The following is a 27,643-nucleotide window of genomic DNA, read 5'->3' on the forward strand; positions in this document are numbered from 1 at the left end:
CACATAGATACGTTTTTTAACATGGTCAACAAAGATTTTAACCTTTTAACTAGTAATATTAGAAATAGTGATATTAGACATAATTTAAATAAGAACGAAACATTGGCCCTTAAACTCCTAAAAGAAAATAAAAATTTGATTATCAGACAAGCTGATAAGGGAGGGGGTGTGGTGTTACAAGATAGGAAGGATTATGAGGGAGAAGCCCTCAGACTCCTTAATGACACCACCTCCTATAAAAGGTTGAAGAGGGACCCCACAGGGGAATTCCTGGTCCTCATAAAAAATGTCTTAGACGAAGCCCTAACTAATAATGTCATTGAAAAAAGAGAATATGATTTTTTGTACTGTAGCTGCCCAAAAATTGCAATTTTTTATCACCTCCCAAAAATTCATAAAAGCTTAACGAACCCGCCAGGCAGACCGATTATTTCGGGAATAGACAGCCTAACATCCAATCTTTCCCAATATGTGGATTTTTTCCTCCAACCTTTTGTGACCAAACTTCCTTCCTACCTGAGAGATTCAACATCAGTGTTGAATCTGATGGAAGGTTTTGTATGGAAGGAATCTTATAGGTGGCTTACCTGCGATGTGCAGGCCTTATACACCAATATTCCACACGCAGAAGGTCTACACGCGATTCAGTCTTTTTTACTGAATGATGCCACCTTACATCCACTAAATAGACAATTTGTTTTAGACCTAATTAATTACATCCTGAAACATAATTATTTTATGTTTCTTGATGATTTTTTCCTACAGGTTTGCGGAACTGCGATGGGCACGAGATTCGCCCCCAGTTTCGCAAACCTGTATATGGGAAAATGGGAGGAGGACTATATATACAATAAAGATAACAATCCTTTTAAAGCGAATATCATTGTATGGCGTAGGTTCATAGATGATATCCTGTGTATCTGGGATGGCGATCAGTGTTCAATTGTTCAATTCTTACAGTACATAAATAATAATGACAGAAACCTGACATTTACACATGTACAGGATGAAACGGCAGTTCACTTTCTGGATCTTAATCTTGTGGCGTCACCTAAAGGGGATGTGGTAACAAAAACTCATTTTAAGGAGGTTGACTCTAACACCCTCCTTATGGCCACTAGCAACCACAAAAAAACGTGGATATCAAATATCCCCAGTGGCCAATACTACAGATTAAAGAAAAACTGCAGCACAGAAATAGACTTTGAGGAACAGGCCAAAAAATTAACATCAAGATTTCTTGAGAGGGGTTACCACCTGGAGAAATTAAATGGGGATTTGGAAAAAATTAGAAAGATTGAGAGAAAAACCATGTTATTAACAAAGGATAGAAAAAGTAAAAACCATCAGGAAAATGATGGTAAATGCAATGTTTCTTTTATCACTGATTTTAACTCCATGACTGGGCGAATTGAGAAAATTATAAAAAAACATTGGTCAATTCTCTCAAATGACCTGCTACTGGGCACTCACCTCTCAAAATTCCCTAAATTTATCTACAGAAAAGCTAAAAATCTAAAGAATATCCTATCCCCAAGTGACATTAAACCAAAGGAACACTTCAGTGGGAATAAGAATTGGTTAAGCAATAAACCAATTGGGAATTTCAAGTGCGGTAAGTGTTCAGTTTGCAGGCATTTGCACCCCGACAAAAAATCTTTTAAATGTCCAAATGGAGAATTAATTGAGATTAAGGATTTTATATTTTGTAATACTGACCATGTAGTGTATTTATTAGAGTGTCCATGTGGCCTTTTTTATGTGGGACGCACAAAACGTGCTTTAAAAGTACGTATTTTAGAACATTTGCGCAACATTAAAATAGGGTTCATGAAACATAGCCTATCAAAACATTATGCACTATGTCATAACAGTGATCCGTCATCCCTATTATTTAAAGGCATTAAACATATACCTAAAAACAGGAGAGGGGGTGATAGGGTTAAGGAATTATCTAGGCAGGAAACCTTCTGGATACATAAATTAAATACTTTGTATCCAGGGGGTTTGAATGAAGATATAGATATCTGGTCTCTGTATTGATCTTATAATTTTAATTCTATCTCTTTTATTAAACAATACATGATATTTTACATTTGTATCTCTAAATCCATTTATTTTAAAGATATTTAAATAAATTTTAGGGAAAAAAATTTTAAAAAATATTTGCAATATTAGTCTGTATACCTTTAATAATGATATTATGGCTTTCTATTGTTCTACTTTGTCTACCTATCAGTCGGCTATGAATTTACTTGCCAGTGTTTATTTATCCATTATAGTTTATTTCATATTTAGTCATCCAGGTCCATATAGCATTAGATACATCTTTTATTATGTTTTTTTATGTCTAACACTTGTTTCTTTGTTTTAGTATCTTCAATCGCGCTTTGGTAGTCTTTTTTGTTGTTAATAAAGTTATTGAAGTTTTTTTTTCTCTCTATTGCCTATAACTACCAATGACGCATGCTATTCAGGACTTGTTACTCCGCCCTTGCTGTTCTCCCATTGGCTAGGAGAGTAGAAGGCTTTAACCAATGAGTGACGATCGCGGGGTATTTAGAAACGAACTGAATCCACCTAAAATCAGTCCCTGATGAAGAAAACTGCGGTTTTCGAAACGCGTAGGACATTCTTGCTAACAGCTCTACCTTTCAACCAGTACTTTACTGCGCGAGCTGATAGACTGAACGGCGCCAAAATCGGCGACTCCCAGCGGTGACGTCATCCACTAGGAAGTGCTGCACACGGAGGGAAGTGAGAGTATTCAGATGGTGTTCAGCCATTCTCAGAACAAACACTGTATGGGCCAGCAGCTCCCGTTCAACTCATGCTCTGGGGAGCAAGGACGCACAGAGGCTTTCCATCTGCCCTACTGAAATCCTGCCGCAGAGCCATCAGCAATTCTACCCCTGTGAGGACATCTGTTCCAGTCATTTGAGGCGTTGGGTAACATATCCCGAAACTGCTTGTTTTAACTGCACTGATGTACGCACAATACTCACCTAATAATTTGTTCATGTTAATATAATTTTGTAATTGCACTATGAGCGTTGTGCGCTGTGTCTTTTTTGTATTTATCTGTGCACAGAGACTATAAGGAGAATGTGGCTGGAAATGTGTAATAATCTGGCGCCAAACCCGGATTCTTTGCAAAGGGAGCGGAGCGGCGCGAAAGCCGAAGGCCCACCCACCTGTGTCGTGACTGGTCAGAAAGCCAGGCCACGTCACGCTGAAGAAGAAAAGATCCCGCCTCATGATTCCACCAGAGGGAGGGGGCACAAGGAGAGCCAATCAGGAGAGTCCTCCCCAGCGAAGGGAGGGACCGGAAGCCTGAGCGAAGAGCTTCACTTTTGTCTGGCATTCGAGGAGCAAGGAGATGAAACACTGAGCTGTTCCAACCCTGAGCGAACCATGTCTGAGATGAATACTTCCATTTACCAATTACCCGGAGGCCTACTCATAGTGGAGGTAGCTGAGCACGAATACATCCGGTGTTTGTGCGTTCACTGCGGGATACCGGGCGCGGTACCAAGCACCAAGGCCCGATGCCCTCAATGTGGCACGTTTTACCTGTCGCCGAACTAGCTGTGGCCTTTGTTCAGAACCCCGCGGGGTGCCTCTCCGGGAACATTGACGGAGGTGGCGGAAGGCAAAGACAAGACTGCCCTGGTTCCCCGTTACACCCAAGCGGGAGTAACCAAGGCTCAGCCCGCTATTGAACTGAGCGAGCTGGCAACAGAGAAGAGCGCGACTGCAGTGGAGGTACCAGAGCGAAACTACTTTGTACCTATACCCACTGGTTGTATCGCCGAAGAACCAGGTGACTCCCTAGCGGAGGAACCAATCGTGATTTCCTCGGAGGAAGAGGTTGGCGTGACATCGGTGGCGATGCGCCTACCGACGAACCACCCCAAAGGCATCAAGAGAGAGCAGACAAGTCCGGAAACCATCCGACGGTGAGCGCTGGTGTGGCTGGAGGCCCGTAAGAGTCCCACCGCCGTGGTGACTCGTAGTGCGGCGGAAACGGAGACGGAGACCGAGGCGATCCTAGAGGAGCCCGATGTCATCAAAAAGCAGCGGAGCGGTAAGGAGACTCCACCACCCCCTTACTCCCGCCAGGCGCAGACCGCAATCCCGGTAAACGAGAAAGAGAGCCTTGAGGCCTACTTGTTCGACCGTGTACCGGATGCTCTGCCACCGCCCCTGCAGGTCCTCGACACACTTCCGGTGCGTGACCACGGAGCGGGTGGAGATGCTGCAGGCGATCCTGATGACGTCGTTTCCGGTTCCACCGGAAAGAGCAGGCCTGGAGGAGTGTTCTCCTCTCGAAGCATAGACTCAGCCATTGCCCTGGCTACCCTACAGAGTCGAGGCCCCTCCAGAGAAGCCAGAAGTATGGCAGAGAGTGCCTCTAAGAAAATGTTCATTGGGCGTGGTATCACCCGCTTGCTGGACAATGCCCTGGACGTTCCCCCAGCCCCGGCCCATAGCTCCACTGCACCGGCCACTGCCCCTGCCCCATCACGAGTGGTGCCACCGGGACCTACCATGGATAAGTTATGTAAATACCCCAAATACTCCAAGGACTTACGGGATTGGGAGTTGAGTGATGAAGGGCCTGATGGGGAGATACCGTATTCGAGTGTTATACCTGTGCCTAACCCTGTGCCGTTTTCTCCTGCAGCTAGAGGGAGGGCCCGTGGGTCGCACACTCCAGTAGAGGCTTGGTCTACCAGCAAAGTGGTGCACAAAATGAACCCTACTATGTATTATAATGCCAAGGGGAGGAGAGATTGCTCGCGATCTACTGATGCGGGTACGTCCGGTGTATCATCTCAGGTAGAGTCTGATGTAGAACGCACTAGTCATTCCGCAGAGTACGAACACCGCGACAAATGGTGGGCGCCTTTGTTCACCGGATACCACGAGGTTCTTATTAATTAAGAATAATGTAGTAGACCATTGGTGGACGGCTGGTTCTTTCACTCCGCAGGAGGTGGAGGATGAGTTAGATCACCGGTTTCGGGAGATAGAACAGAAACTGATTGTACCTCGAGGCCCCAGTATTCTGTACGATGAAGTAGCTCCAGAAGAGCCTGTGTTTTGGGTACTGCCAAGCAGGGCAGGGCACAGCAAGCTCACCAAACTAAGTCGAGCTCACCGGGCCATAGTCGCTAGATACCGGCAGTCCCACGGGTATGAGTATCCCTATGTGCCTGAGCCCATCATGAGGGAAATTGAAGAGAACCGAGACAGTTGGCTTAGGGAGGCAGTCCAGGAATACCTTCTGACCAAGTTCGGTCAGGGAGGGTATCACAATGAGGATAAGATTAGCGAATTAGTACGCATATGGAGCATCGGTAGGTGTATCTACATGCACGGTGTTACATACAGGCCTGAGCATGGGCCGGTCCAATCGTTCGCTGTGACCGTCATGGATCATAATGGACGGCGGGTAAGAAAGCCTGATCCAAAGCACTATCTGTAGGGTTCTCCATGTTGGGAGTACCCGGTTGTACTTGTACTACCTCATTATGCCATGTATTATGACAATGTTATGTGTGCTGTTTCCCAGGTGGTTCGCCACAGGATGGGTCTGCTAAAACTAGGTCAAGTGGGGACCATTGGATTCCACCATAGGGAGAGTGTAGCCCCCTGTAAACAGCACAGGCTATACCTATCTCCCTTCTACTGTGGTAAGTCCTGTTAAGATCAGGCACCAGTAATCATCATGGGTTTTCCCCCTTCATAGCCCTGCCCTGAGTGGTAGATGCAAGCCTGGACTCTGCTGCAGGCGGGAGCAAGAGGGGAGGTTCTGCTGACATCACAAGAGGTGGGGCTAGCTCTATATTTAGCAGCCAACTCCTGTAAGTGACGAGTCTGCCATAGTAGTGTAGTATGCCGTGAGTCTGCCGTGGGACGGTCTGAGTTGAGAGTCCTGCGGATCGGTCCAAGAAGATGGAGGAGACCGCGGTCTCACCTGCGCAGCCGAGCAGGAGCAGAGAGAGGAGTGGCGAGACTCAGCCACTTTGAGTAGAGCTGATAGCCTTATAGACCTGGTGGACCAATGCCCCTCACCCCTCTGCCTGGGGTGATGGGGAGAATCCAATCCCCACCGCGAGGATAACCTCGGAGGCGGGCCGCGGGGTATTGAAAGGAGAGTGGAGCCATTAGCAAGGCTTGGCTGTTGTTGTTGCGGCTGCTGGAGGCCACTATATTTGGGAGTTGCTGATCTGCCAATAAAGAGACTATCCTTTGTACCAAAGACTGTGTGTGAGTTGGAAGCTATTGCCCTTGGACCGAAGGGGTTCTTCTATACAGGTCCCGTCCCATATTCCTGGGAGTATAGAAGATGGAGGTGCTGCACCACTAAGAGATCATGGAGGCTACCACCCCAGAAGCCTGGTCCTGGCTCCCCCATAACATCGCGGGAAGCTCAGGCCCTCCTGTTCCTCACAGGTATGCACCACCACACCGCATGTAATCTGCCCTCATGCACCCTAGACACCACCGTAGTGTCTGGGGGGGAGGGGGAGAAGCAGGGTTACATATATATACATATATATAACAGTGTTCGACAAACCTATTCATTTGCATGCCCCGGGCGAGTGGATTTAACATCGTGGCGAGCTCCTATTGGCCCAAGCAGCACACGTGTGGTACTAGATGGCGAGTAGATTTTTTTGTTTGGCGAGTAGATTTTTTGGTGATTTGTCGACCACTATATATATATGTATATATATATATATATGTATATATATATATATATATATATATATATATATGTAGAGGTATCTGTACCGTGTTAGCTGAGCTTAATAATCAAAAATGAATAGACGATACCGTTCTGTGGCTAACAAAATGCTTTAATTTGTGCGAGCTTTCGAGATACACTGATCTCTTCTTCCGGCGGTGTTACAATGAATAAAGCAAGCAAGCGTTTTACTTAAAAACAGTGTCTCTTGGAATGTTATCTGTGCTTATCCCTCCCCCATATGCAGATGCGATTTATGACTAGGTGTTAAATAGTCCCTGAATGTTGGTGATGTAAGAGTGTGTGTGTGTGTGTGTGTGTGTGTGTGTGTGTGTGTATATGTATGTAAATATAAATTAATGAAGAGCCCACAGTGTATACAGCGCTTTACAAAAGGTGTGTGTGGGAGTGTATATCAATAGTGTGGGTAGGTGTGGAAATGTGAGAGAGTGTTGCATTACTAAAAGTGTGTGCAAATACTACGTGGTCCCTATTGGTATATAGGGATGGAATTACATAGAGTATATGTATGTGTAAGAGATAGCTGTGTGTGCATACATATAGCGCATTATGTAAATACATGGCCTTTAGCACTCATGGGAAGAGAGTTCACTTGTCAGTAATGACTCATAAAACTTTGGTCTCGGTTTAGGCCACCGTTGTGTCCCAAACAGTTGCATAAATTTGTATTCATGCAACCATCTCTCTTTCGGTGTTCTAAGATTACATTTGAGTATGGCCGCCTTTAGATCGTTCATATTATGGCCAGAGTCAGAGAAATGTTCGCCGACAGGACTGTCTCTTGTTCCGCGTGTGATGCTGTGGCGATGTAGATTCATTCTCTTGTTTAGCCCCTGTTCCGTCTTACCTACGTTGTAGCAGCCCCCCGGGCATTTCATGCACATGATGAGGTACACAACATTGCTGGAGGAACAGGTGAACCTCCCTCTGATTTTGTACTCCAGATTCCTGTGTGATATTTGTATTTTGCCTGCTGTGTGGAGCATTGCGCAGGTTTTGCATCTTGCGTCCTGGCATGGTCTTGTACCGCATTCAGTTGTACTGTTGAATACTTTACTCCTCACCATCTTTCTTGAGATTGTGAGGTTGTCTGTGATTATAAGGGTGTTTCAGAGAAGACCTGTTGCACTCTTGTATCTTCCTGGAAAATGGGTTGTAGTTCCCTGGCGATCTTACATAGGGCTTCTAGGTGTGGGTTATATGTGATCACCAAAGGTACCCTGTCGCTTGTCTCTTTCTGTCTGTATTTTTTTTGTACATCTGACATGTCTGTATCATAGATTGACCCAAATCTGATAAGGAATAGTTGCTGTAAAAACATGTTGTTTTGTCTATCCTCTTATAGATTTGTAACGCCTGTGATTTGATCATGACGTCATCTTTTCTGGGTATATAGTACACCAATGATCGACACTTGGACATGCCCCTGACGAAGCCTGTTGGCATAATGCCGCGTTGGGTGCCCCCTTTCCTACTGTTTGATCCGTAGCAAGCAAGCATCTCCTGGTGTGTGCAGTAGTTCCAGCATTTCGGCACCGGTGGCTGGTAAATTGACTGCAGATCCATTTTCCGCAAGAAGTAGCCTGCAAAGTTTTGCGGATTCATCCAGCACTTCCATCTGCCAGCGTGATACCTCCTTGAAAAACCTTGAGTATATCTATTGGGATGCTTCCTGTTATCTCCCTGTGACCATAAAACAGCGGACTATAAAACTCCAGACTATGGGAATCTGGAGTTTTCTTATATATGCATCTTTATGATCTGTCATTATAGCTATCTTGGCTGTTGCAGCTATTACAGTTATTTTACCTTCGAAGCATCTGGGTCTAAACCTGCTCTGTCCTGTCACCAGCACACTTGCATCAGCTGATGTATATATTTTTTCTGCCATTGCTATTAGTCTTTAGGATTTATGGACTTTTTTCCATTACAGTGTTTATCTGCAACATGCACAATTGCCGTTACGAAAGGACATCATTATCACATGTTACACTCGTATCTACTGAGTGTTTGTCAGGATTAGATTCAGCTTATCCCTGGCTCAACCCCGATCTCCAAATTTCATGCATGTTCATCATTGTTTGCATATAAACATTGCACCTGATGGCTATATCTGTATATGACATTACACTAGTATTGTATGAGCGTCTGTTATCCAATTATTAGGATTGTATTTTGCTCATTGCTGGTTCATGTCTATTGCATGCTCTATAATTATTTGCATATAATTACTGCACCCGACGGATTTTCTATCCAGCTGCACAGTTATCCCTTATATCCGGGAGTTGTTATTGCAACCTCTTCCGTTTATTTGGGATTACTGTGACATACTATGGGTATTTATGGCAGCAGCACTTATTTTAATCATTTGATACATGCTGCGTTCCACACTTTACCCTTTTTTTGCTTGCTACAACCTATTGGTTCATATTTTTGAGATCTAGAGTAGTTGATATTTGTTTTAATTGGTTTAATATTTTGTTTGTCCAATTTTTGATCTATTGTTGAACAATAAATTATTATCTTTGGTACCTGTGAATACCTAACCGGATGTGACGTCAATCCGACCTGACGTCACGCGGGACGCAAAGCCGAAGGACTTCCCCCGCTGCCAGGAACAAATGCAGATGGACTGGGAACGATGTGTACTTCATCCTCCACGGCGCGCAATGATCATACGCGTCCAACACTTATGTGCCCATACCAAATATACATAATGTGAGTACATTTGTCTGTATTTATATCCTTGAGATAAAATTGTTATATTGGTCGGCACTATTGTTTTCTTCTCCTTCATCCCGAGATCATGCTTAAACACATCATATACTGACCCTGAAAATCAAGTACCACTCAAACTGCCTATAAAATACAGATATACTGATGCAGCGGCCGTTATTCGAACACTTCACGTGTCATGTACATCGGAATCCCGATTTGAAACCACGGGATGAATTACAGCCTCCCCGCACTAAGATGCGAGCGCGGCGAGTGCAGAAAAACGAATTTTAGTGTTCTGGCTATTAAAAACATGAAATTAACACAGTAGCACAGTACTGTACACATTACAATTCATCCATTTTATTGCAAAAGAAGAAACAGAATCCATGAAATTCAAAAAACATCCGCGATAAGCGCGGGTGCCTGGGGCGATTGGCCGCGTTCATGCTGCGTGGGGAACAGCAGAGAACTCAAAATCGGTACTGTAAGTAGGTTTTTGAAGGAGCCAAGACTCCCTCCCCTTCAGAATTGTCAAACACCTGTACAATATTATTCCATTCTTTCTTTTGGGGTGATCCTGGCATATTGTTTGGAAACATTCTCCACATGAGAAAAGTAATCCCCAAATGTCACTATATTAACACAGGGAGAAAATGTTGAAGGGATGAAAGTAAAGATCTTGGCATTGCTGTGGGGGTGGGCATATTTCTGTGCATTGCTTCTGATGTCCTTTGACTACAGACACAGTTATCTCTATGAGAGATCAATAGAGTGAACCTTCAGAAAATAGGACGTTAAGCGAACAATACTGGTAGAACTTAACAAAAAAGAACTAGGCTTGCTCATAAATCATTTAATTTTTAAAAGCTGAGCTACAATAAAGTCAAAACTGAGATCCATGTGTAGTCCCACCCCCCCTCCCCTTTGGGGAATACTAGTTAGTATAAGGGATTTACCGCATTAATGGGTTAACTATGTGGGATTACTCAGGTTACTCCCCTCCCCATCATGTGATGCAGGATGACTGGTCAGAAAGTGATAGCCACTCATAGGAGGTCTTGTGGTCAGAGATGCCACTACAGAGAGATAGAAGAGTATGTATAGGGCCACCCTATGTTCTAGAAACAGGTTCCTCGGAGCTCAGACTGAAGCCTCACAGCGAATTCTGTAAACAGGTTTTTGTGTATAGTTATATGTATTAAAGATGTCCTGTCACCATTTATTATTTTTAGTAAAGTAACATGCCCTAAATAAATAGTGTGTATAGTAATGGCCCAAGATTGAAACCTTGCAAGAGATTGACAATCTAACTATTACTAAGGGAAATAAGTATCAGTACTTCCCCAACGTAGGAGTGAGAGATACCAGGGGAAGAAGCACAGTGTAACCATATTATTTGCTACCAGTTAATGTCTAAAGAAAAGTCTGTCGCTGTATGGCGACCACTATCAACGGATGTGAATAAAGCTCTTGTTTGTACTATAAAAAATCCTGGCGCCCATCATTATGCTATCTGCTTATCCACGCCTGCTGGCATGGATCCAGCACCCTGAACTTGATGTAAACTTCTTTAGAGTCGGGCAAGGAGGGTTACACATGTGGGGTTTTGTGTTAGAGTTTGATAACTTTATACCGTTATATACAAGAAAAAAGTTTCCATGCACTTTATCTTATAAATTGATTGAATAAAGGTTGTTATTTGAATGATTTTGCACGAGCATTGTTCTAAAATGTTCTGCACATAAGAGTACTATGTAAAAAAAGAAATCAAGAAACATAAATAGATTTTAAGATTGCATTCTTTAATCGTGTTGAATACATTCATTAAATCCTTTCTTACAGAATGAGTATATGCCGGTAGAATTGGCTTTTACAGGATAGTCAGAAAAGGTATGATTAACTTGATTTTATTAAATAGATAACGAGGTCTTTCAGACGGTGTCTTGGGATAGCAGAAAGAGGACATTTTGCGACATCATTTCTTCTTAACACTTCTTTACACATTTGGGGTCCTGGTGAGGGTGACACTTCTGTGGGACTGGCTTGCATGGATCTAAAGAGAGAACGGACATAAAGCATTAGCAGGAGCAGCCTCTGACATCACTGAGAAGACTGATAGCATTTATATTTCATAGTTTATATTCCCAGACATGGCTGCTTTCCTATTTATCAGGAAGCATTCTTGATTTTTAGTTTCATTGCAGGATCAGTTTGTGGTACATATTAGGGGACCAACCTCAGAGTTATTCATAGATTACCTGTCTGTGTACAGAGCTTTCTAACTTTGCAGGCCTCGTCTTCACCTGCACTTAGTTACTGATATTAAGTTAGAAATGTATCATGTTCTATATTCTTTTTGATTATAGTTCCCTCATTCCAACGCACGTCTAATAAAGGTTACAGGATCCCTATCATATCTCTTCCAAATCTTCCTAATACAAGCATTTAAAAGTTAGCCAGCCCCTTTTTGGGCTGCATTTGGCCCACCAGCTCCAGTTGAAGGGCCCTGGCATACACAGACTTTGAGTAAAATATTCCATCATCGATTACTAGAGACATATTGTTGAGTAGCATGTTTGTATCATACGTTAGAAATGGGAACATTGTTAGTTCCTTCATTGCAGAGAAATGCAGCAAAGACCCTCTATCTGTCAGTGAAATTGATTTTATTTTACATATGGTTACTTCTGTATGTTAAGTGGTTGCATATATACATACAGTATGTGTGTCATTAGCATAATAAATAGTGAGGTTTCCAGTACCTTGGCATTGTGGGACAGGTTCATGGCAGTGTGGCTTTGGCTTGCAAGCTGAAAAAAAGGGAAGAAATAGAAAATGTATATCAATTGTTGGTTCTGGAATGGAAAGTGACATATGTATATATACATTAAACTGTTGATCCCTACTCTACAAACCACATGTATTGCCTTAATAGGTGTTATATGCTCAGAAATATGTAATGATGGGATTTATAAAATGGTAGTTATGCAAGTCCCACAATTATACCACAAATGTACAAAAAACATACAGCAGAGTTTTTTTTTATTATAATAAAACGACTTATATTCTCAATAATATTCCTAAAACTTACACCCAGAGCCACAGTGTTAATCTCTAGAATGATTTCTGCTTATTCAATTAATTACCCATTGGTTATTAAACTGTTGTGTATAATACGCATTGTAATATCACATCAAGTTTAACTGCTACCGTTATTTAGTTATAAGTATAAGCCAATTTAAAGACTTAGTATCAATTCACTCTGCTCCAAGAATTAGCGTTTTGCTTCAATGTAAATGTTCACACTTTATCTCAAACTTCTCCTATATTCAACATTTAAGCAATTGCAAAATGCAATCAGTGTGTTATTCCCTTTGGATGTTTAATATCTCTATCTATCTATCTATCTATCTATCTATCTATCTATCTATCTATCTATCTATCTATCTATCTATCTATCTATCTATCTATCTATCTATCTACAGTATCTATCTATCTATCTATCTATCTATCTATCTATCTATCTATCTATCTATCTATCTATCTATCTATCTATCTATCTATCTATCCTATCTATCTTCTATCTATCTATCTATCTATCTATCTATCTATCTATCTATCTATCTATCTATCAATATAAACTATGATGGAAAACAGAAAACATATAAGAGAATTGCTGGTCTAACATATTTTCAAGTAAGTTTACAACAATCTTTTTAAAAGCAAATCCCTACATATCTTTAAAATCCCCAAATATCCTTAATGATACATTCCCCATATATGCAGTATTATATATATACAAATAGAGAATAAAGTCTAAGACGTGATACTCACGGTCTTGGCATTGCTGTGGTGGTGGGCATGGTTTGCATGGGTCTGGTTTGCATGGGTCTGGGCATTGTTTCTGATGTCCCTTGGTTCCAGACATGGTTATCTCTGGTAGAGTTCAGTAGACTGTACTTCAGGAATAAAGGAAGTGAAGGATTCTACAGCTGTGTCTGGTCAGTCTCAGCTCACCTCTTTTATACACAAGGAGTGAGAGCCTCATGTCAGTTATGAAACAGCGTTCTTCCTGGTGGAGTCACTAACATTCCTGAAGGACCCTAAATAATATGACATTGTAAGTAATTTGCATGTAATTGTTTTGTTTTTTTTCCTTTAGTGCCGGGTGTGTCCTATTAAAACCAGCACTTCCAGACTCAATTACAAAAACGTCCATACTCTTATATGTCTCATTGAATGATTCTACTAATGGAATGATCTTGTGCAACAATTCTTTAACGAGAAGAAAATGTATTTATTAAATGTTACCTACAGTCAAAGGACCAATAAATGTGTGAGATATGGGTTTGCGCTCTCAATGTATTTCTGTAATTTGGTTTATTTTGAGATTTATTAACATACCATCAGAGAGAGAAACTCTTTTTGTTATATATTGACAACATGACAATAATAATGACATAAAGACAGAAATAATTTTAACAGACTAAAGAAATTGAATTAAATATTCAGTGTACACAGAAAACAGTAGCGATTAGGAATAGCACGTGCATTTGAAAGAAAATAAGAAATATGTACAAATTATTGGTTTGGAAATGGAATATACGATATATACTTTTTTTGCTGACTCCATATTTTATTTTATTTTTCTAGAATCACATAATGAATTAGATTGTGTTATCAGTGTCAGCTCTGTAATTGTTTCCTAATTGTGAAACAAATATAGAGTCATTTGTTAAAAACTAGAACTTTTATACATTTGACACCGTTCTAACACCATATCGCTAGAATGACAGGTTTTATTTTTAGGCTTAGTTGCATCTCATAATGTATAATTATGAGCAATGACTTATCTATCTGCTATCTTATCATCTAATAGATATGTATTTGAATATGACACTTCATTTGTATGATCATTGCAATACGGCTGGCTAGCAATTTCGCACAATTATTTAACATACGATGAACATATGATGTTTTCTAACAGCACTCAGACAAACTGAGCCAGACTACAGCCCTCAGGCTCCGCTATACTCCCACTGTAAATATGCATATTCCAGTGGAGGAGGTGCAGGTTCTGGACTAGCTGAGAAATGACCTGATACAAACATGACTGAACAACATGTAATGTACTCGCGCACTGACAGAAAATCACAAAAATTATACCAAAACAAAATCAAAAATCACACAATCCCAGCAAGCTCAAGAACCCCAAAACCAAAGTTATTCCAAAACTATGTGTATATATATATGTAGAGGTATCTGTACCGTGTTAGCTGAGCTTAATAATCAAAAACGAATAGACGATACCGTTCTGTGGCTAACAAAATGCTTTAATTTGTGCAAGCTTTCGAGATACACTGATCTCTTCTTCCGGCGGTGTTACAATGAATAAAGCAAGCAAGCGTTTTACTTAAAAACAGTGTCTCTTGGAATGTTTTCTGTGCTTTTCCCTCCCCCATATGCAGATGCGATTTATGACTAGGTGTTAAATAGTCCCTGAATGTTGGTGATGTGTGTGTGTGTGTGTGTGTGTGTGTGTGTGTGTGTGTGTGTGTGTGTGTGTGTGTGTGTGTGTGTGTGTGTGTGTGTGTGTGTGTGTGTGTGTGTGTGTGTGTGTGTGTGTGTGTGTGTGTGTGTGTGTGTGTGTAAATATAAATGAATGAAGAGCCCACAGTGTATACAGCGCTTTACAAAAGGTGTGTGTGGAGTGGGAGTGTATATCAATAGTGTGGGTAGGTGTGGAAATGTGAGAGAGTGTTGCATTACTAAAAGTGTGTGCAGATACTACGTGGTCCCTATTGGTATATAGGGATGGAATTACATAGAGTATATGTATGTGTAAGAGATAGCTGTGTGTGCATACATATAGCGCATTATGTATAGACATGGCCTTTAGCACTCATGGGAAGAGAGTTCACTTGTCAGTAATGACTCATAAAACTTCGGTCTCGGTTTAGGCCACCGTTGTGTCCCGAACAGTTGCATAAATTTGTATTCATGCAACCATCTCTCTTTCTGTGTTCTAAGATTACCTTTGAGTATGGCCGCCTTTAGATCATTCATATTGTGGCCAGAATCAGAGAAATGTTCGCCGACAGGACTGTCTCTTGTTCCGCGTGTGATGCTGTGGCGATGTAGATTCATTCTCTTGTTTAGCCCCTGTTCCGTCTTAGCTACGTAGTAGCAGCCCCCTGGGCATTTCATGCACATGATGAGGTACACAACATTGCTGGAGGAACCTTCCTCTGATTTTGTACTCCAGATTCCTGTGTGGTATTTGTATTTTGCCTGCTGTGTGGAGAATTGTGCAGGTTTTGCATCTTGCGTCCTGGCATGGTCTTGTCCCTCATTCAGTTGTACTGTTGAATACTTTCCTCCTCACCATGAGATTGTGAGGTTGTCTGTGATTATAAGGGTGTTTCAGAGAAGACCTGTTGCACTCTTGTATAAACATTGGCATGTTTTATTAAATGACCCTATCTTGAAAGATAATATGCCACAGCACCCCAAGGTTATCTTCAAAAAAGCAAAAAACCTGAAGGGGATGATAGCTCCAAGTGCTTTAAAAAAACTGGAAACAAAGAAAGATGGATGGCTCCAAAAATTGGAGGGTTTCTATGGTTGCAGTTCATGCAAAGCCTGCGGACACAAAAATCAAGATAAAAAGAAATTTATGAGTAACAATAGAAATGAAGAATATAAAATAAAACAATATATGAATTGTACTTCAAATTACATAATCTACCTCCTTGAATGCCCATGTGGGCTACAATATGTGGGTAAAACCACAAGAGCAATTAAGATACGCATCTTAGAACACCTGAGCAATATCAGAAGAAGTATCCAGTCCCACAATGTCTCTAAGCACTTTTCTATATTTCACAACTCCAATACAGCAGGATTGAAATTTACTGCAATCGAGCATGTAGTACAACATTGGAGAGGAAGAGATAGAAATCTAGACTTAAGTAGAAGAGAGATGTACTGGGTACATAAACTTAATACACTGACACCTAACGGTCTTAATGTGGATTTTGAGATTGCACCTTTCCTCTAATTATTGCACTTGCACTTTAATTATCTTGATATATGTAAATAATTTAATCGAATTTTATTAATTTTATATATAAATATGCTGCTATCAGATTTTATATATACTGCATTTACTTTGCTAATCTATGTTCTCTCTCTCTCCCTCTATGTATGGACCTTCTCTAATAATTACTAACTATCCGAGTTTTAATGATGATTTTTAGCTTTTTAATATGTTTTAATTTATATTTTATCTTTTACAACCTCTCATATGAGAGTGAATAAAACTAATATATGTATTTAATGCGCCGTATTTTTTTGACCACAGTATTATGTACCCATGTGGGAGAATCTGTGTGTAATGTAATTAAGTGTTTTTCCAATTAGTGTCTTAATTGAAGATGCTATTTAAGTAACACCCATTATGGGACACAATCATTGCTCCTGAGGAAGCTGCGGATGCAGTGAAACGCGTTGAGCCGAGTCAAAGAAGGAAGCAGTCTGTTAACCTGCTCCTACCCCAGAGGCGCAGCTGCGGTCAGGCGAGCCCTCCAACCTTCCGATCTTCCCGCCCGTACCGGAAGTCGTCACCACCAGGCCAGGAAGTGACGACAGACGCCATCCATCGGCACCGGACGAGGGGGAACCCTCGCGGAGGGAAGTTTGAGTGGAGTGGAGGACCCTTTCGTTTTTTCCATCTGCCGAGCCGCTGTTGCCCTAAAGATACCTTTATGTGACTGTGTTCACATGATATATTGTGAGTACATATCTTTTATGCTACTACGATAAAAAATTGGTGTTACCTGGTAAAACACTATGTTTTCCTCTCTTCTCTGAACGAATGCGGCTGCTGTACTTTGAAAGTGAAAGTCCCAGCAGGCATACCATTTAAACTACTAGTCTGCTGCAGTCTGCGATCTCAAGTAGAAGAGCTAATATACTCATCTTTACCTATACAAACGCTGGTTTAAATCCTACTTCTTGTAAGTAGGTTATTCATAAGAGCCAAGTTTGCTCCCTTCCCCCCCCCTGGATCCGCACTCTTGTATCTTCCTGGAAAATGGGTTGTAGTTCCCTGGCGATCTTGCATAGGGCTTCTAGGTGTGGGTTATATGTGACCACCAAAGGTACCCTGTCGCTTGTCTCTTTCTGTCTGTATTTTTTTTGTACATCTGACATGTCTATTTCATAGATTGACCCAAATCTGATAAGGAATAGTTGCCGTAAAAACATGTTGTTTTGTCTATCCTCTTATAGATTTGTAACGCCTGTGATTTGATCATGATGTCATCTTTTCTGGGTATATAGTACACCAAAGATCGACACTTGGACATGCCCCTGACGAAGCCTGTTGGCATAATGCCGCGTTGGGCGCCTCCTCTCCTACTCTTTGATCTGTAGCAAGCAAGCATCTCCTGGTGTGTGCAGTAGTTCCGGCATTTCGGCACCGGTGGCTGGTAAATTGACTGCAGATCCATTTTCCGCATGAAGTAGCCTGCAAAGTTTTGCGGATTCATCCGGCACTTCCATCTGCCAGCGTGATACCTCCTTGAAAAACCTTGAGTATATCTATTGGTTTGCTTCCTGTTATCTCCCTGTGACCATAAAACAGCGGACTATAAAACTCCAGACTATTGGGAGTCTGGAGTTTTCTTATATATGCATCTTTATGATCTGTAATTTTAGCTATCTTGGCTGTTGCAGCTATTAAAGTTATTTTACCTTCGAAGCATCTGGGTCTAAACCTGCTCTGTCCTGTCACCAGCACACTTGCATCAGCTGATGTATATATTTTTTCTGCCATTGCTATTAGTCTTTGGGATTTATGAACTTTTTTCCATTACAGTGTTTATCTGCAACATGCACAATTGCCGTTACGAATGGACATCATTAACACATGTTACACTCGTATCTACTGAGTGTTTGTCAGGATTAGATTCAGCTTATCCCTGGCTCAACCCCTGATCTCCAAATTTCATGCATGATCATCATTGTTTGCATATAAACATTGCACCTAATGGCTTTATCAGTATATGACATTACACTAGTATTGTATGAGCGTCTGTTATCCAATTATTAGGATTGTATTTTGCTCATTGCTGGTTCATGTCTATTGCATGCTCTATCATTATTTGCATATAATTACTGCACCTGACGGATTTTCTATCCAGCTGCACAGTTATCCCTTAAATCCGGGACATGTTATTGAAACCTCTTCCGTTTATTTGGGATTACTGTGACATACTATGGTTATTTATGGCAGCAGCACTTATTTTAATCATTTGATACATGCTGCGTTCCACACTTTACCCTTTTTTTGCTTGCTACAACCTATTGGTTCATATTTTTGAGATCTAGTGTAGTTGATATTTGTTTTAATTGGTTTAATATTTTGTTTGTCCAATTTTTGATCTTTTGTTGAACAATAAATTATTATCTTTTGTACCTGTGAATACCTAACCGGATGTGACGTCAATCCGACCTGACGTCACGCGGGACGCAAAGCCGAAGGACTTCCCCCCCTGCCAGGAACAAATGCAGAGGGACTGGGAACGATGTGTACTTCATCCTCCACGGCGCGCGATGATCATACGCGTCCAACACTTATGTGCCCATACCAAATATACATAATGTGAGTACATTTGTCTGTATTTATATCCTTGAGATAAAATTGTTATATTGGTCGGCACTATTGTTTTCTTCTCCTTCATCCCGAGATCATGCTTAAACACATCATATATCTGACCCTGAAAAACGAGTACGACTCAAACTGCCTATAAAATACAGATATACTGATGCAGCGGCCGTTATTCGAACACTTCACGCATCATGTACATCGGAATCCCGATGTGAAACCGCGGGATGAATTACAGCCTCCCAGCACTAAGATGCGAGCGCGGCGAGTGCAGAAAAACGAATTTTAGTGTTCTGGCTATTAAAAACATGAAATTAACACAGTAGCACAGTACTGTACACATTACAATTCATCCATTTTATTGCAAACGAAGAAACAGAATCCATGAAATTCAAAAAACATCCGCGATAAGCGCGGGTGCCTGGGGCGATTGGCCGCGTTCATGCTGCGTGGGGAACAGCAGAGAACGCAAAATCGGTACTGTAAGTAGGTTTTTGAAGGAGCCAAGACTCCCTCCCCTTCAGAATTGTCAAACACCTGTACAATATTATTCCATTCTTTCTTTTGGGGTGATCCTGGCATATTGTTTGGAAACATTCTCCACATGAGAAAAGTAATCCCCAAATGTCACTATATTAACACAGGGAGAAAATGTTGAAGGGATGAAAGTAAAGATCTTGGCATTGCTGTGGGGGTGGGCATATTTCTGGGCATTGCTTCTGGTGTCCTTTGACTACAGACACAGTTATCTCTGGGAGAGATCAATAGAGTGAACCTTCAGAAAATAGGACGTTAAGCGAACAATACTGGTAGAACTTAACAAAAAAGAACTAGGCTTGCTCATAAATCATTTAATTTTTAAAAGCTGAGCTACAATAAAGTCAAAACTGAGATCCATGTGTAGTCCCACCCCCCCTCCCCTTTGGGGAATACTAGTTAGTATAAGGGATTTACCGCATTAATGGGTTAACTATGTGGGATTACTCAGGTTACTCCCCTCCCCATCATGTGATGCAGGATGACTGGTCAGAAAGTGATAGCCACTCATAGGAGGTCTTGTGGTCAGAGATGCCACTACAGAGAGATAGAAGAGTATGTATAGGGCCACCCTATGTTCTAGAAACAGGTTCCTCGGAGCTCAGACTGAAGCCTCACAGCGAATTCTGTAAAAAGGTTTTTGTGTATAGTTATATGTATTAAAGATGTCCTGTCACCATTTATTATTTTTAGTAAAGTAACATGCCCTAAATAAATAGTGTGTATAGTAATGGCCCAAGATTGAAACCTTGCAAGAGATTGACAATCTAACTATTACTAAGGGAAATAAGTATCAGTACTTCCCCAACGTAGGAGTGAGAGATACCAGGGGAAGAAGCACAGTGTAACCATATTATTTGCTACCAGTTAATGTCTAAAGAAAAGTCTGTCGCTGTATGGCGACCACTATCAATGGATGTGAATAAAGCTCTTGTTTGTACTATAAAAAATCCTGGCGCCCATCATTATGCTATCTGCTTATCCACGCCTGCTGGCATGGATCCAGCACCCTGAACTTGATGTAAACTTCTTTAGAGTCGGGCAAGGAGGGTTACACATGTGGGGTTTTGTGTTAGAGTTTGATAACTTTATACCGTTATATACAAGAAAAAAGTTTCCATGCACTTTATCTTATAAATTGATTGAATAAAGGTTGTTATTTGAATGATTTTGCACGAGCATTGTTCTAAAATGTTCTGCACATAAGAGTACTATGTAAAAAAAGAAATCAAGAAACATAAATAGATTTTAAGATTGCATTCTTTAATCGTGTTGGATACATTCATTAAATCCTTTCTTACAGAATGAGTATATGCCGGTAGAATTGGCTTTTACAGGATAGTCAGAAAAGGTATGATTAACTTGATTTTATTAAATAGATAACGAGGTCTTTCAGACGGTGTCTTGGGATAGCAGAAAGAGGACATTTTGCGACATCATTTCTTCTTAACACTTCTTTACACATTTGGGGTCCTGGTGAGGGTGACACTTCTGTGGGGTTGGCTTGCATGGATCTAAAGAGAGAACGGACATAAAGCATTAATAGGAGAAGTCTCTGACATCACTGAGAAGACTGATAGCATTTATATTTCATAGTTTATATTCCCAGACATGGCTGCTTTCCTATTTATCAGGAAGCATTCTTGATTTTTAGTTTCATTGCAGGATCAGTTTGTGGTACATATTTGGGGACCAACCTCAGAGTTATTCATAGATTACCTGTCTGTGTACAGAGCTTTCTAACTTTGCAGGCCTCGTCTTCACCTGCACTTAGTTACTGATATTAAGTTAGAAATGTATCATGTTCTATATTCTTTTTGATTATAGTTCCCTCATTCCAACGCACGTCTAAGAAAGGTTACAGGATCCCTATCATATCTCTTCCAAATCTTCCTAATACAAGCATTTAAAAGTTAGCCAGCCCCTTTTTGGGCTGCATTTGGCCCACCAGCTCCAGTTGAAGGGCCCTGGCATACACAGACTTTGAGTAAAATATTCCATCATCGATTACTAGAGACATATTGTTGAGTAGCATGTTTGTATCATACGTTAGAAATGGGAACATTGTTAGTTCCTTCATTGCAGAGAAATGCAGCAAAGACCCTCTATCTGTCAGTGAAATTGATTTTATTTTACATATGGTTACTTCTGTATGTTAAGTGGTTGCATATATACATACACTGGCGACACACTTTATTCGAGCTCGGCTAGTCCCACGAATTCGGGTATACTCGGGTGTATTGAGGTTTGTGACTGTTTTCTGCCCGAGTGCATTGCGTTATTTTCCAGGCAGGGATTGAAGCATTTTATTCCCGCTGGCTGCAATACTGCACAGTATATATATATATATATACTGCATTACAATTCATGAATTTATGCCATCTGGTAGACACGCGAAGCATTGCAGCCTATTAAATCCTAATCATTATCATTTAACAGATCAGCCGCCCGTCAGCCAGGCATGAACCATGGTTGGGAAGGCAAACGCAACGGGGCTTGTCTGAGGTGAGGAGCGGCGCATTCCAGGTATCTGCCAGGTACATACTGGGTATTTGCTCGAATAAAGTGTGTCGCAGCAGTATGTGTGTCATTAGCATAATAAATAGTGAGGTTTCCAGTACCTTGGCATTGTGGGACAGGTTCATGGCAGTGTGGCTTTGGCTTGCAAGCTGAAAAAAAGGGAAGAAATAGAAAATATATATCAATTGTTGGTTCTGGAATGGAAAGTGACATATGTATATATACATTAAACTGTTGATCCCTACTCTACAAACCACATGTATTGCCTTAATAGGTGTTATATGCTCAGAAATATGTAATGATGGGATTTATAAAATGGTAGTTATGCAAGTTCCACAATTATACCACAAATGTACAAAAAACATACCGCAGAGTTTTTTTTTATTATAATAAAACGACTTATATTCTCAATAATATTCCTAAAACTTACGCCCAGAGCCACAGTGTTAATCTCTAGAATGATTTCTGCTTATTCAATTAATTACCCATTGGTTATTAAACTGTTGTGTATAATACGCATTGTAATATCACATCAAGTTTAACTGCTACCGTTATTTAGTTATAAGTATAAGCCAATTTATAGACTTAGTATCAATTCACTCTGCTCCAAGAATTAGCGTTTTGCTTCAATGTAAATGTTCACACTTTATCTCAAACTTCTCCTATATTCAACATTTCAGCAATTGCAAAATGCAATCAGTGTGTTATTCCCTTTGGATGTTTAATATCTCTATCTATCTATCTATCTATCTATCTATCTATCTATCTATCCTATCTATCCTATCTATCCTATCTATCTATCAATATAAACTATGATGGAAAACATAAAACATATAAGAGAATTGCTGGTCTAACATATTTTCAAGTACGTTTACAACAATCTTTTTAAAAGACAAATCCCTACATATCTTTAAAATCCCCAAATATCCTTAATGATACATTCCCCATATATGCAGTATTATATATATACAAATAGAGAATAAAGTCTAAGACGTGATACTCACGGTCTTGGCATTGCTGTGGTGGTGGGCATGGTTTGCATGGGTCTGGTTTGCATGGGTCTGGGCATTGTTTCTGATGTCCCTTGGTTCCAGACATGGTTATCTCGGGTAGAGTTCAGTAGACTGTACTTCAGGAATAAAGGAAGTGAAGGATTCTACAGCTGTGCCTGGTCTGTCTCAGCTCACCTCTTTTATACACAAAGGTGTGAGAGCCACATGTCAGTTATGAAACAGCGTTCTTCCTGGTGGAGTCACTAACATTCCTGAAGGACCCTAAATAATATGACATTGTAAGTAATTTGCATGTAATTGTTTTGGTTTTTTTCCTTTAGTGCCGGGTGTGTCCTATTAAAACCAGCACTTCCAGACTCAATTACAAAAACTTCCGTACTCTTATATGTCTCATTGGATGATTCTACTAATGGAATGATCTTGTGCAACAATTCTTTAACGAGAAGAAAATGTATTTATTAAATGTTACCTACAGTCAAAGGACCAATAAATGTGTGAGATATGGGTGTGCGCTCTCAATGTATTTCTGTAATTTGGTTTATTTTGAGATTTGTATGCTGTAACATACCATCAGAGAGAGAAACTCTTTTTGTTATATATTGACAACATGACAATAATAATGACATAAAGACAGTAATAATTTTAACAGACTAAAGAAATTGAATGAAATATTCAGTGTACACAGAAAACAGTAGCGATTAGGAATAGCACGTGCATTTTGAAAGAAAATAAGAAATATGTACAAATTATTGGTTTGGAAATGGAATATACGATATAAACTTTTTTTGCTGACTCCAGATTTTATTTTATTTTTCTAGTTGTCTTGTGGCGATCCATTCCCTTGTTTAGCCCCTGTTCCGTCTTACCTACGTAGTAGCAGCCCCCCTGGGCATTTCATGCACATGATGAGGTACACGACATTGCTGGAGGAACAGGTGAACCTTCCTCTGATTTTGTACTCCAGATTCCTGTGTGGTATTTGTATTGTGCCCGCTGTGTGGAGCATTGCGCAGGTTTTGCATCTTGCGTCCTGGCATGTTCTTTTCCCGCATTCAGTTGTACTGTTGAATACTTTACTCCTCACCATAATTTTCTTGAGATTGTGAGGTTGTCTGTGATAGTAAGGGTGTTTCAGGGAAGACCTGTAGCAGTCTTGTACCTTCCTGGAGAATGGGTTGTAGTTCCCTGGCGATCTTGCGTAGGGCTTCTAGATGTGGGTCATATGTGACCACCAAAGGTACCCTGTCGCTTGTCTCTTTCTGTCTGTAATCAAGGAGATCACTTCTTGTTATTCTGGTGGCTTTGTGGATTTGCTGGTCTACAATTCTGTGGTTATATCCATGGTTTATGAAATCTGATACCAAGGCTTCAATCCGCTGGCCTTTGTCTGCTGTGTCAGAGCATATATGTATCGTATGGCTTGACTGTAGATGGTTGCATGATTCGTGTGTGTGGGGTGGAAGCTGTTGTCCCTCAAATAGCTGGCTCTGTCTGTAGGTTTGCGGTACACAGAGATCTGTAGTTGGTTGTTCTTTATAGTGATGGTGGTGTTTAGGGAATTGGGTGAGTTTGAGGAACTGTAGGAGGTCCTGTTCGCCAGAGGTCCAAATCAGGGGGATGTCATGATGTAGCGAAGGTATGTAAGGGGTATCAAGTGACAGGTTTATATAAATAAAGTAACCAACTTAGCATCAGTCCACACTGAGATAATCCTGATTCTTTGATCTCAGCCTGGAGGGCTTCTCGGGTATTTACTTTATAAAAATGACTGGTTCAGGAATTTAAAATGGCATATAGGCAAAAAATATCAAATTGCTTTCTTGTGCTGCTGCTCATACGCTTCAAACATTGATTGTTGACTTCACATTTTTTATGTACAGTATTTAGAATGAAGAATTGATGCCATTAGGGATTAGATTGTGTGGGCTGTGTTAGCCCAGTTATGGTGGCGGACATGTAAAAAAAATATAGATCAGGGCTCTACTATATTCCTATACAAAATACTAAGAACTATATACATTTTTGGTACTTAATGTATCCAGGGTAGTTATGAACAGGTGATTTCCAATGTGGTGTTACAGTACAGTTCCAAAGTGCGGGGAAACAGCTTCAGGCGAGGAGAATCCTGCTTGTGCAGACAATACAACATAGACAAACATAATAGAATTCTCCATTTAATGTGACAACCAACAGCAATGGAAAGACCATATTTCAGGTCCATATGGACCTTTCATTTAGGTGAAATTGTTTGTCTATGTTGTATTATGCCATCTAGACTAAATATCTTGTAATATAACTTAATATTAAAAGAGATTGATTGCTCTTTAACATTAGTCAATTGGTAGCGTTGGCATCAAATCATAGATTCTGTTCTTTCTAAAGGAGGAGATTCTCTTACCATAGGTACATTTTGGCTTAATGCACCAGATCCGGTGTAAACTGCTGTTCAAGTAAAGGTAAGGATAGAGAAATGGTGCTCAAAGTGCTGTGTGTGTGTTTCTGAAGGGAGGGAGAGCACTGGGTATTAAGGTATCAATTAATTGTATATATACTCAGTCCATAGTAATGGGGGGGCACCAAAAAAAACCTGAAGGTTGGGGTAGTTTGTCCTGGGACACCCTCCTCCACCTCATTGGGATAGCCCCTTGTGAGTACTCACTGTCTCAATCACCTCCAGAGTCTCTCTTCCAATGCGTGCTGCTGTATAGAGTGAAGTCCAGAAATGTAGGTATGCAGCGCACAGCATCCAAACGAGAGCAGGTCTGGCAAAAACTTCCTTTATTTAGCAAGGCATAAAATTGGGGGACGCAGCCCTTCAACGCGTTTCGTGCAAAGTGCAAAGTGACAAAGTGCTTTGCACGAAACGCGTTGAAGGGCTGCGTCCCCCAATTTTATGCCTTGCTAAATAAAGGAAGTTTTTGCCAGACCTGCTCTCGTTTGGATGCTGTGCGCTGCACACCTACATTTCTGTTCAAGTAAAGGCAATTACCGCCTGACTGGGTGTATTATCTTGCAACGGACCTTAGTAAATCACCCTCTATGTCTAGTATTCAATACAATGTGACATTTCTCCATGTCAGGGAAGCTTCTGGGCTCCATTCATTTGAATAGAAGTTCCTGAATTGTTTACCTTGCGTTAACCAGTTCTCACCATATTAAATATGGCCCTAGAAGAGCCAAAATGTATAGCAGTTTTAAACTTTTAATGTTCATACTTGGTCTTCAGCCTTTGGGACACTCCCTTGGTATGTGTTTTTTTTTGCACATCTGACATGTCAATTTCATAGATTGACCCAAATATGATAAGGAATAGTAACCGTAAAAACATGTTGTTTTGTCTATCCTCTTATAGATTTGTAACACCTGTGATTTGTTCATGACGTCATCTTTTCTGGGTAAATAGTACACCAAAGATCGACACTTGGACATGCCCCTGATGAAGCCTGTTGGCATAACGCCGCATGGGGCGCCTCCTCTCCTACTCTTTGATCTGTAGCAAGCAAGCATCTCCTGGTGTGTGCAGTAGTTCCGGCATTTCGGCACCGGTGGTTGGTGTATTGACTGCAGATCCATTTTCCGCATGAAGTAGCCTGCAAAGTTATGCGGATTCATCCGGCACATCCATCTGCCAGCGTGATACCTCCTTGAAAAATCTTGAGTATATCTATTGGGGTGCTTTCTGTTATCTCCCTGTGACCCTAAAACAGCGGACTATTGGGAGTCTGGAGTTTGCTTATATATGCATCTTTATGATCTGTAATTTTAGCTATCTTGGCTGTTGCAGCTATTACAGTTGTTTTACCTTCGAAGCATCTGGGTGTAAACCTGCCCTGTCCTGTCACCAGCACACTTGCATCAGATGATGTATATATTTTTTCTGCCATTGCTATTAGTCTTTGGGATTTATGGATTTTTTTCCATTACAGTGTTTATCTGCAACATACACAATTGCCGTTACGAATGGACATCATTATCACATGTTACACTCGTATCCACTGAGTGTTTGTCAGGATTAGATTCAGCTTATCCCTGGCTCAACCCCTGATCTCCAAATTTCATGCATGTTCCATCATTGTTTGCATATAAACATTGCACCTGATGGCTATATCTGTATATGACATTACACTAGTATTGTATGAGCGTCTGTTATCCAATTATTAGGATTGTATTTTGCTCATTGCTGGTTCATGTCTATTGCATGCTCTATAATTATTTGCATATAATTACTGCACCCGACGGATTTTCTATCCAGCTGCACAGTTATCCCTTAAATCCGGGAGTTGTGATTGCAACCTCTTCCGTTTATTTGGGATTACTGTGACATACTATCGTAATTTATGGCAGCAGCACTTATTTTAATCATTTGATACATGCTGCGTTCCACACTTTACCCTTTTTTTGCTTGCT

General features: G+C 40.8%; 2 long non-coding RNA genes across 2 annotated transcripts; both read right to left on the bottom strand.

Moving 5' to 3' along the window:
* Positions 1-11,277: 11,277 nt before the first annotated feature.
* LOC142500885 (uncharacterized) lies at positions 11,278-13,513 on the bottom strand. The gene is made up of 3 exons (XR_012803333.1): positions 13,331-13,513; positions 12,259-12,306; positions 11,278-11,549 (listed from the first exon to the last, which is right to left on the bottom strand). It is a non-coding gene; the product is annotated as an uncharacterized LOC142500885 (long non-coding RNA).
* A 7,432-nt stretch (positions 13,514-20,945) lies between these two features.
* LOC142500886 (uncharacterized) lies at positions 20,946-23,409 on the bottom strand. Its single transcript, XR_012803334.1, has 3 exons — positions 23,228-23,409; positions 22,325-22,372; positions 20,946-21,217 (listed from the first exon to the last, which is right to left on the bottom strand). It is a non-coding gene; the product is annotated as an uncharacterized LOC142500886 (long non-coding RNA).
* Positions 23,410-27,643: the final 4,234 nt, after the last annotated feature.

Source organism: Ascaphus truei, chromosome 8 (genome assembly GCF_040206685.1).
Source record: "Ascaphus truei isolate aAscTru1 chromosome 8, aAscTru1.hap1, whole genome shotgun sequence".
In the NCBI taxonomy this organism is placed as follows: Eukaryota; Metazoa; Chordata; class Amphibia; order Anura; family Ascaphidae; genus Ascaphus; species Ascaphus truei.